Source organism: Sesamum indicum, linkage group LG9 (assembly GCF_026168435.1).
Source record: "Sesamum indicum cultivar Baizhima isolate 11 linkage group LG9, ASM2616843v1, whole genome shotgun sequence".
Classification (NCBI taxonomy): domain Eukaryota; kingdom Viridiplantae; phylum Streptophyta; class Magnoliopsida; order Lamiales; family Pedaliaceae; genus Sesamum; species Sesamum indicum.
Window position 1 is genome coordinate 9,788,526 of NC_142665.1, and position 11,775 is coordinate 9,800,300.

Below are 11,775 nucleotides of genomic sequence, written 5' to 3' on the forward strand. Positions count from 1 at the left end.
TTGGGACTAAAGGTGTTGAACACGTCAAACGTGGGACTACAAGTGAGAAGGACCCGATCTAGTGAGACCAAAAGTGATATTTTGACCCAGTTGACTAACGGCACGTGACAAGTCACGTGCCATTTCCGTTAGTTGTTAACGGAATAGGACCATTTCTGTTAAAAAAATAGGATTTTGGGACTAAAGGTGTTGAACACGTAAAGCATGGGATTGCAAGTGAGAAGGGCCCTATCTAGTGGGACCAAAAGTGATATTTTGCCTATTATATTAATATATGTATACATACACACACCTCCTAACTTATATATATATATATATATAATTAACCACATATATACGTAGATAGACGTTTAGAAGATTATAGAGAACCAAATGAAAAGACAAAAGAGAGAGACAGTGGTGAGAGGAGAGAAAGAGGAAAAGAAAAAAAGAGAAAAGAAAAGAGGAGAAAACAAAAGAGAGAGGCGGTGCAAAGAGGAGAAGAAAAGAGAAGACAGGGGAAGAAAAGAGAGGAGAGGAGGAGAGACAAGAAGAGAAAGAAGAAAAGGGAAAAGAAGAGAAGAAAGGAAGAAGGATTTTGGTATTTGTTTCCATTACCATCATGATCAATAAATTTCTGCAGCTGATTAGGTAAGTTTTATTCATCGTCTTGATCAAATTCGTGTAGGAGCTGGGTGTGAATTGGAATTGAGGAAGATAAACTAATAAAGATGGAAGGAAGGCATTAGGAGAGGCTCTATTTTCGATCAGCCTCTGTAAATCGTGATTATCGTAAGATATAGCTATCCCAATTTAGTACTCCTACTTCTGTGAAAACCTTAGTATGTGTACTAATTAAAACTTTGTAGGTTTCAGGAAGAGTTGAATCCGTCGTTGTAATGGGTAAAAGTAAGAAAACATTCTGTTGCTCTGCTTCTGTGGGTAATCAGAATGGTGCATTTAAAACCTTCTAACTTGAGTTATATTGGCTCAATTCACATGATTCTTTTGTAAAATAAAACTATACATATAGGATATTATATTCTGAACATATGGGGATTTTTTAAAGAGCATATGAATATTTATAGAATTTTGAAGTAGTAGATTCGAATATGTTGCAATCTAAAACAGGTTGTACTAAAACTTGAATAATTAATTATACACACACATATATATATATATATCTCGAATTTGAATGATTCTTGTTGTAACTGAAAATAGAGACATATGAAAATATTTTATGTGAAAATGGTACTTCTATCAATAGTATTTTTATCTCAGAAAAATTTATAATTTGAGACAGATTTTAATATAATTAATTCCAATAATTTAAAGTACAAATCATGCACCATTATAAAGCTTATTATGTCTAGTCTATACAAATAAAGTTATGATTTAATTAGTGAGCCTGCTCATACTGTGAGGAGTACAGATTCAAGGGCAGTAAGAGTAATGTTTACAAATATAAGCATTGGTTTTAATACATCAACATATATACTGATGGAAAGATAATCGAGTCTAATTTATTTAGAAGAAATCAAAAGAAAAATCCGAATTTTGTAGAAGGAGATATTCAGAGATTAGTGAGAAGTGTATGAATATGATCAAATGTTTTATGAAAAAACTACAATGTTGTCAATTCCTTGATTATACATTTTATAATTTATTATAGGACATGAAAACAACGTTCAAGATGCAGAAAATCAATCTAGTATTTAAATAGTTTGGAAAGTGAGGTAATTACATTTAATTGGATCTATATATATGTATCTACTTGTCTATCTGTGAACTTGATCAAAAGTTGTAATGTGCTTAACTGAATTATATGGTTGTCTCATGAAATGGTTGTTATATATTTTTTCTAAGGTTGTGTGGTACATATGATGAATAAAGTTGAATTGTGGAGCTGATTATAACATGCTTCTAATTGATTGATTTCGTCGAATTGAATAAAAAATGAATGTCGGAGTTATTGTAAATGATCGTTACACATTTCTATTTTATGACTGATTGGGGTCAAATAGTAAAGATGTCACTATGCAAATGATATACTGAGATGAGTGTCGTATGGAGTTGAAACATGTAGTTGTTAAAATGTGAATGATTTTTATTGAGATGAAAAGATGGCTTATCTATCTTAGGCATATTCAATGCTTTACAATGATGTGATATGATTGATGACGAGTTGTATGTTGTAAAGATAATGTATGATATGAGAAAAATGAATATATGTAGCTAGGTACTAGGGTGCGAAGGGTAGCGGGGTATATCTTATGCTGTTAGCTACACACTAGGGTGGTGTGGGGGTGCCAGGTTCATTGTGATTTCCTGTGTTGGGATTTCTATACACTTAGCCAGTGTGGGGCATAGCACATACGCTGGGTATTCTGTGCTTATGATTGTATGATATTGATTGAGATGATAGGAGCCGACAAAACCATTGAATATGATTCAGTTACACTAAGCAGCCAAAAGAGATAATTAATAATTAAGATAATTAAACTTTAATTATATATAAATCATGTTGTAGATGGTGTTTGATTCTGATATTGGTTTCCCTTGAGTATTGGCATTATTACTTTGTGACTTCATGAAATTGTGTGACAAGTATCAATTGATTGGTATCTTTGAAATTGCAACTTCGTGATTATAAAATGAATATTGGTTGATTGTTTTCATAGAATGAAGTGGTCTTCTGTAATACGTGCCTATATGTATATATATAATATATAGGCTAATTATCAAATACTTACTGAGTTGGAAACTCATTAAATTTTCCATGTTTTCTTTTTCAGGAGATAGAAAGTAGTGACCTATTTAGTTAGATTATAAACTAGTTGCTAGCCTTATAGGTGGGTCAGTAGTGCCATCGTAAATCGGGAGCCCTAGTTACATGGACACAAAAATATTAAATGGTGACTGAATGGATGGTCATATTTTGTAATATCTAAAAACTCTAATGAAGTATGTAATTTGCTTGAGGTGTTTCTCAAATGCTGACTTTATCAGTTATCTTACTACGATAAATATGAGTTTGTAGGATAATTGAATGTGATTACAAAGGGGATGTCACATGTTGTCTTTTGTATCATATACAAAATTACATATACACAAGCCTATACACTATAAAAACACACAAAGATATCTCATGTACTTATTATATGTATACATGTATTCATTGCATGTCAAGTCAAAAATAGCTACAATGTGTGTCCCCATAGTACACTACCTACTAGTACCACAAGTATTCGAGCAATAACTCCCTAATCGTAACAACTTCATATATATATATATTATTGGGATAGATGACCAAAAAGTCAATTAGATTGACCAGAATATATTTTATTCAAACAATTAATCAGTATTATGTAATATTATTTTAAGTGAATAAAATGAGTGTTCCCTTATTTTGGCATTTATTTTGTTGTGCTCATTCTGTATATTTGCATCTGTTGAACATCAAAATAAAGCCCACATATTAATTGGCAACCGTGCAGTTGGGCTGCGCATTGCATGGAGTTATAAAACCAACTGTCAAAAGGTTAGGTCTGAAATGTTCCAAGTATAGGACCTCGAGATTGGGCATCGAGAGTCCTATGCAGACTTGCACTAAGAGTCAAATTCAATTGATGAGTACTGTGTTTCATAGGTGACAGAAATGGAGCATCTATGCGAATTTAGTGAGTTGATTGACTATGTGTCGAATCAACTGAACTGACTCGCGGTGATTGTCATATGGAAGCCTTAGAGGCTTGATCGATATGACTCGGACCCCGGTTCCTATAGTATGGGAGTAGTCCTCACACTTGACGAATCACAGCAGTCACGTGCATACGACGACTGTAACTTGTATGTGTGCGAGAAGTGATTGTAATGTAGACATGATCATCATAAGCCCCGTCCAGTGCAGTCGGAGTATGTAGCGAGTACGTTGAGTTTCAAAAAGAGGATCCATCCCCTATCATTATTTGATAGAGGTATCTCCTATTCATTTGGATATGCGCTCACGCCATATGAATATGTGGCCACAGTGGTTGATCGAGTAGGAACATAGGTTCCTATGTTAATCAATTAAGCGTAGCGCGGTATCAAGTATTAAAGCATAGATACCTAGTCCACGATGGGAACCAACACCAAATTCCATGCCCTAAATTAAGGTTGGGCCACAGTAGACGGAAGGACCATACCCGTATAGATTTGAGAGCCTAAATGTTCACATGGACATTCACCTAATCTCTAGTGGCATGGACCGTTGCTAGACGGCTACCCTTGGTGATGGGCTTCCTTGATTAAGGATTAACGTAATTATTAATTAAATTGAATTTAATTACTAATAGTGTTGGATACTAGCCCAAGTCTAGATGAAAGGTGAACCTAAAGAGTCACACACAAATCACCGGGAAAGAACAAGAAATTAATTTAGAATTAATTCCCCAAGTAATTGGATTACTTGCAAATGAAAGATCCATTGGATGGAAGGCCCAAAGATAACTTAATGGAACTAATTTATGTTGAGCTTGTCCTTATTATTTAATAAGTTGGACCTTATTAATTATTGAAGGTAATGTGGGCTTATGTATTTAATTGGATTAAATACATATTGGGTTCAATTGGGTGGATTTTTATTGAAATTGGATTTAAATAAAAAATCATTGGGCCTTCTATTTTTAGTCATAAAATCGGACAACACACCTTAATTGAGCACATTGGAAAATTCTAAAGAGAGAAATTATTGGCTAGCAAATTGCAATTTTAGTCATCTTCTTGATTTGAAATTAAGAAGACTTACCCTGTAGATAAATAAATGTACCTAGACACATTTGTGTACATCTATACAAGGTATATATATATTAAACATAATATTATTGGAAATAATATTATTACATAATAACAATAACAAGAAAAATAATTTCCCTTCCCTAGTCTCTCTCTATCGGCCGCCTCTCTCTCCAACTTCTTGGAGTTCTTTTCTCTTGCTTTCATTTAGCAAAAAAGCATTAGAATTCTAGTACCGGTCTGGTGTGGACGAATTAGTGGGTTCCTGTATTGGAACCTCACGTGAACGTTTAAAGTAGGCGGATTCTTAACAAAGGTAAAAATTTCATCCCCGATTTCTTTTCGATTTCTTCATGCAATTTTACCTCAATTCAGTTATGTTATTATTTCTTGTTAATTCTACATCGAACGCTCGAGAACTGCATAAGTACACTCCTTGGATTCGTTGTTTTATGCTTTAATTTTATCATTGTATTCGCTACCGCTTTTGCTCGCGCGTTCCTTGGCCATACCATATGATCCTTCATGTATATCACATATAAATATAAATATATATATATATATTAAAGCTAGGGCTGCATAATAAATCCAATTAATCATCCAATTTTAATTTTAGAAAAAAAAATCCGATTTCATTCCAAAAAATTAAAATAACACAATTAATAATTGAGAAAATTCCAGAAAATCAAATTTTCATAAAAATGACAAAACACAGCCCAGCTGTCAGCCATCGGTTTTGCAGCACGCGCAGTCGTTCCTGCCTACGCGCTGGCCCCCTGCTAGTATGAGCACACGCAGTCACATTGTTGAGCGCACGCGCGCACTGGTCTTCTTCCAGCATGAGCGCACGCTCCACCCTCACTCGGTCGTACGCACACTGTGCAGCAGCAGCGACAATGCTGCTACAGTTTTGCTTTTCTTTTTTTTTTTTGTTCATTAGAGACAACAAAGAAATACAAGCAACATACAGAAAATTCTAAATTTTCACATGCTTGAATCATCCAATTAATAGCAAAAATTAAACAAGCTATTTTTATCATATAATTACCAAAGAAAAAGCGATAAAACATGCTTCAAAAGCCGTAAAGAGCACAGTAACATGCTAATATCACATAACGATCAGCCCCTACATTGCGTTGTGATACCACTTGAAGGATCGCGTAGTACGGCCCACGAACGCGCTAGTGGAAGTAGTAAAGGAAAACTCATAGAGTTCCTGGGAGTTCTATGTATAGAGAAGCAAAATAAACATACATGGGGCTGAGGCAAATATGCATAAACCGAAAATTAATAAGAAAATAGAAAATACGATACATTCGTTTTTCTAGCGTCTGGTGGAAAGGTTGTTCACTTGAGGCTCCAACGCAGGAACCCTCTAATTTGTCCATAACACACTAGAATCGGAATCTCAATGCTCTCTTTGCTAGAAGAGAGCAAGAGAAAAAATTGCTCCAAGAGCAAAAGGGGGTCGGGGGAGCAGGAAGGAGGAGGATATTTTTTGTATTTTTGTATATTCTATAATAATATTACTTTTTCTTGATAAAATTATACATAATATAATATATATATATACCTTGTATAAATATACATAAATGTGTATAGATACATTCATTCATCTATATGGTATGTCTTTTTAATTCCAAATCAAGAAGATGGCTAAAATTGCATTTTCGAAAATGGCAATTTGTTAGCCATTGATTTCCTTCTATAGAATTTTGCAATGGGCTCAAGAAAGGTGGGATGGCCGGTTTTTATTGCTTAAGAATACAAACCCAATAAATTTTACTTAAATCCAATTTTAATAAAGATCCATCCAATTGAGCCAATAAGTATTTAATCCAATTAAACACATAAGCCTTCATTGTCTTTATTAATTAATAAGGTCCAACTTATTAAATAATAAGGACAAGCCTAATATAAATTAATTCCATTAGTTTATCTTTGGGCCTTCCATCCAATGGAACTCTCATTTGTAAGATAATCTAATTATTTGTCGAATTAATTCCAAATTAATTTCTTGTTCTTTTCTGGTGATTTGTGTGTAACTATTTATGTTCACCTTTAACCTAGACTTGGGCTAGTGCGAAACACTATTATTAATTAAATGTACTTTAATTGATTATTCATGATTAACCCTTAATCAAGAAAGCCCGTCACCATGGGTCGCCGTCTATCAACGGTCTATAGCACTAGAGACTAGGTGTATGTCTGTGTAAATGTTTAGGCTCTCGAGTTCATATGGGTATGGTCCTTCCATCTACCGTCTCCCAATCTTAGTCTAGGTGATAGAATCACATTTTGTGCCTATTTCATATGATATTTTGACCTCTTTTGTGATCAAAATTCTTCTAATTAAATATTATTTTGCAGCATTAGTCTACTAAGAAAAAATGGAATGCAAAATGAAGAAAATAACCAAAATAAAAATTTGGACAAAACTCAAACTCGATTTCTGCCAAGAATTTGGAGCTGCTTGGACTACCTTTTAATAAATGAGAAGTTTAACTAGGATAATAATTTTATTTCCAGTAGTCTTTTAGTTCAATTAGGAATCTACCTTTTAATCCTAGTAGAATTAGGTATCTAGTTAGTATATATATGTGATGTAATTTACTTTAAGATTAACCTTTGAACTTTTGAGAATTTTAGACCTTGAATTCTCGTCTCTCTATTTTTCTGCATTTTTATGAAATTTTCTTACTTTGCTTTTCATTCGTTCTTTAATGAGCATGTCTAGCTAGTTCTCTCATTCCTGTTGAAAACTTGGTGAATGCTTAAATCCAACAAGTTGTGAGATCTAATTTATGCTTTCTACTTTTATTCATATTGTTATTTGTGTTGTTCACTGTGCTTTTATTACAAATAATCTGATTTATAAATGATAGGTACCGTTATTCATTGTCAAGAATACTTTCCTAACCAATTGAACTTGCAAATCCGTAATTATTTGTTTAGTTCAATAACTAGTGGTACAATTGTATAATTGATTATGTAGAAGTTTTCGATTATGTTGTGGGGATTGCACAATTTAACTTAAATAAATCCTCGCAGAAATTTATTGGCTATAATTGGGTCTTTCTAGTTCTTAATGCCGTCGATAAATTAAATCTTGAGAATGTTCCCAAGGTTCTTTACTGATTAGCGATTTAGTTAACAGACGTTCCTTGACTATCCACAGGGTAAGGAAAGGTGAGGTCGTTAGGTCGTACCAATAGCCATAATCAATTCATCTATCATGAATAATTGTTATCTTTGCATCTATGATCGACTGTCGAATTAAGCATGATCCTATCTTTAACTGGAATAATTTTCTCTTATATTTACTTGTTCTAATTTTATTAGCTCTTTAGTTTAATTAAGTTTTTATTTTTATTCTTCTTCACAATCAAAAAAACCATCTAATTATTTTTATTTTTGAAGGAATTAATTTAAAACCAGTCCCTGTGGATTTAACCCTACTCACACTTCTACAAAAGTGTTCGTAGGAATCATTTTTTGTGGATTCGACATCCATCAAAATTTTGGCGCCATTCTCGTGGATTGGTGTCTTTAAATTAATTTCTTTTTTCTTGTTACTTGATTTTATGCCATCTTCTTCTCATATAGGTGAACTTGAATTTGACCCAGAGATCGAGAACACCACTCGTAGACTCCAAAAAGAAACCAAGCAACACAAGAAAAAGGCTTCTACTTCTTCCAAACCAGCAGCAAATTCTGAGTTAGACGTGTCCACGTCTAGCGACTCTAAAGACGAAGTCATGGCCCAAAATCCGAAACGAATGATTAAAGAGATGACTTCCCTTGACTTACATCAACAACCGCTTTGCATTGAATATCCTACTTTAAATGTTGATTTGAACTTAAATCCAGCCTCATTCACTTACTTCCTACTTTTCGTGGCCTTGCAGGTGAAGACCCGCACAAACACCTCAAAGAATTTCATGTGGTGTGTTCCGGCATGAGACTTCAAGGAGACACCAAAGAACAAATCAAGCTAAGAGCTTTTCCATTCTCATTGGGCGACAAAGCAAAAGATTGGCTATACTCCTTACTATCCGGGATCTATTGTTAGTTGGAACGAGCTCAAGAAATAATTTCTTGAGAACTACTTCCCCGCTTCAAGGACTACAAATATCTAAAAGGAAATAAGTGAAATACGTCAATTCTCCTGTGAAAGCTTCTATGAGTATTGGGGGAGATTCAAGCAATTGGTGGAGAGTTGCCCCCATCACCAAATTCCAACCATCTTCTAGTTTAATATTTTTATGAAGGATTGTCTAAGGCAAATAGAAGATTGGTGGATGCAGCTACTGGAGCTGCTTTGTATGACAAAACTCCTACCGAAGCACGCAAACTAATCATAAACATGGCGGCTAATAATCAACAATTCGGTAGTAGAAATGACAACCCCCTACGAAGGGTAAACGAGGTAAGTACTTCTACTGATGAAAGTTTAGATAAACTTACTTCTCTTATTGAAAATTTTATAGGGGGAAGTATTCAACAAGACAAGACTTGTGGGATATGTACATCTTCGGGACATTGCACTGATGCTTGTCCTACACTTCATGAAGAATCAACTTAACATATTGATGTTGTAGTGGATTTTCCTGGCAACAACAAAGGAGATATGACTCTTTTTCTAATACCTATAATCCTGGATGGAGAGATCACCCAAATTTGAGTTATGGCAATCAACCTCAAAATTTTCAGAGGATCCCACACCAACTACCAGCCCCACCACCTCAAACCAATCCCAGTAGTGGTATGCCCCTAGAGGATATTGTGAGAGCACTCGCTTTGAGCACCCAACAATTCCAACAAGAAACCCGCTTGAGCATACAAAATTTGGAATCCCAAATGAGTCAACTGGCCTCATCTGTCAGCGCTTGGAATCTCAAGGTAAGTTTCTCTCCCAAACTATCATTGATTCTAAACAAAACGTTAGTGCTATTATCTTATGCAGTGGAAAAGAGCTACAATTCGAAAATAACACTCGACGTGGGCACGCACAACAAGGCAAAATAGAGGACGAAAATTCAATTGTGCGTGGGAACGTAGAACAGAGCAACACAGAGCATGCACTCGAAATTCCTCCAAAACAAACTGAAAAATCCAACCAAGTCAGTGCGGACATACCCAAGGTGTTCATGCCCAAACCTCCCTTCCCAAAGAGATTCGCCAAGTCCAAAAAGGAGGAAGATGAGAAGGAGATCCTTGAAACTTTACTCAAAGTTGAGGTTATATTACCTTGCTCGATGCAATTAAGCAAATACCACGCTATGCAAAGTTTCTCAAGGAGTTGTGCACCGACAAATTCAATTGAGAGGTAATGAAAGGGTAAGTATGGGAGAAAATATATCTGCCATTCTTCAAAGAAAACTACCTCCTAACTTCATTGATCCAGGTATATTTTCTATCCCTTGAAAAATTGGAAAGATTGGAATAGAAAAGGCCATGTTTGATTTTGGGTGCTTCAATCAATATTATGCCTCTTATTATCTATAAATCTTTGATTGTTGGCCCATTGAAAGATATCGGGGTTGTTCTTCAACTTGCTGATCGTTCCGTAGTTTACCCCGAAGGAGTTCTTGAGGTTGTACTTGTGTAAATTAATGAATGGGTTTTTCCTGCTAATTTTTACATGCTTAATATGATGGGGGATATTTCTCCCAATTCTACATCCACCTTGCTAGGAAGATCATTCCTTAAAACCTCAAAAACCAAAATTGATGTTGATGTCGGAATTCTCTATATGGAATTTGATAATGAGGTTATGAGTTTTAGCATTATTGGTGCTATGCAATATTCTAATAATGTGCATTCAGTTTTTCTCGTTGATTTTATTAACCCTTTGGTGCAAGAAAATGATATGTTCAATGGTGAGGGAGCATTTAACAAAAGTCTCACCTCTAGTCTAAGAACTTACAAAAATAAAGTTTTTCATGACAAAATAAGTTCGAGGAAAAAGTTATCCATGAACCGCCAAGTTCTCCTAAATCCACACCATCACCGGGTGCATTAAATAGAAGAAGTGGATTTAGAGTGTCCAACTCATTTAAGTTGAGGCACAACAACGTCTAGCCAAAGACGTTAAAGAATGGCACTTCTTAGGAGGCAACCCTGTCATTTTCTTTTTCTCAATTTATTTTCTCTCTTATCTAACTTTTTTTGAATGTTGTGATACCACTACAGTCGATTTTTGCAGGTCAAGGTGAACATGCATCAACCCACGTCTAACTCGGCCAACTAATCTGTCAAGATGTATGAGCATCCACAAGGGACTCTCTCTCTCATTCTCGGTCTCACAATTCTCGAGCTCCCGCAGTTCCACCACTTATCCCCGGATCACTAAGGGACGTTCTATTTCTCCTTTTCTTTTATTTCATATATGCTTGCTTCCCACATTGAGGACAATGTGGAATTAAGTGGGGAGAGGGTTTTTGATGATTGTTTTGATAGAAAAATAAGTCTTGGTAGATTAATTGTTTGGATTATATTTTTTTCCCTTGTCCTCATGCTAGCTTTATGATCAAAGACTTAGGCTAATCAAGTAATAATTTGGTAATGTGTGATAAGGGTGTGCATCTAATGACTCTTGACAACTTATGGTTAAGAACTTGCTTTTGCAAATGGTGATTTGATTTGAAAATTGAATGTGGAAAATTGGTGGATATAACCTACCTAGAGAGGAATTTTGAGCCTATACACTCATGAAAATCAACAATTGTTCTTGTCTTGAGAGACAATGCTTCATAATTTTGTCTTCCTAGAATTGTTTTAACCATATCGAGGCCACATCTCTATGTATACACTTGAAAATGATAAAGGCACTATGATAAAAACCCCTTTAGGTTAAATGACCACCCACATGCAATTCCCCTTAGTAAGCCCATTTGAGCCTTATAAGCCTTAATTCCTTGTTATGAAATCCCAAGTATAAACAAACTCTACCATCTTTTTATTAACCTTGTTTGGCTCTTCCAAGGACTAGTAGAGCGTCAAGGAAATAGAGATATT

At 34.9% G+C, this 11,775-nt stretch overlaps 1 long non-coding RNA gene across 2 annotated transcripts; it reads left to right on the forward strand.

Moving 5' to 3' along the window:
* The first annotated feature begins 363 nt into the window (after positions 1-363).
* On the forward strand, positions 364-11,254 carry LOC148786877 (uncharacterized). 2 transcript variants are annotated; one of them, XR_016067231.1, is made up of 3 exons: positions 364-630; positions 8,362-10,095; positions 10,964-11,254. It is a non-coding gene; the product is annotated as an uncharacterized LOC148786877 (long non-coding RNA). The 2 variants fall into 2 exon arrangements; XR_016067230.1 differs by having other exon boundaries at positions 8,362-11,254.
* The last annotated feature ends 521 nt before the right edge of the window (positions 11,255-11,775 follow it).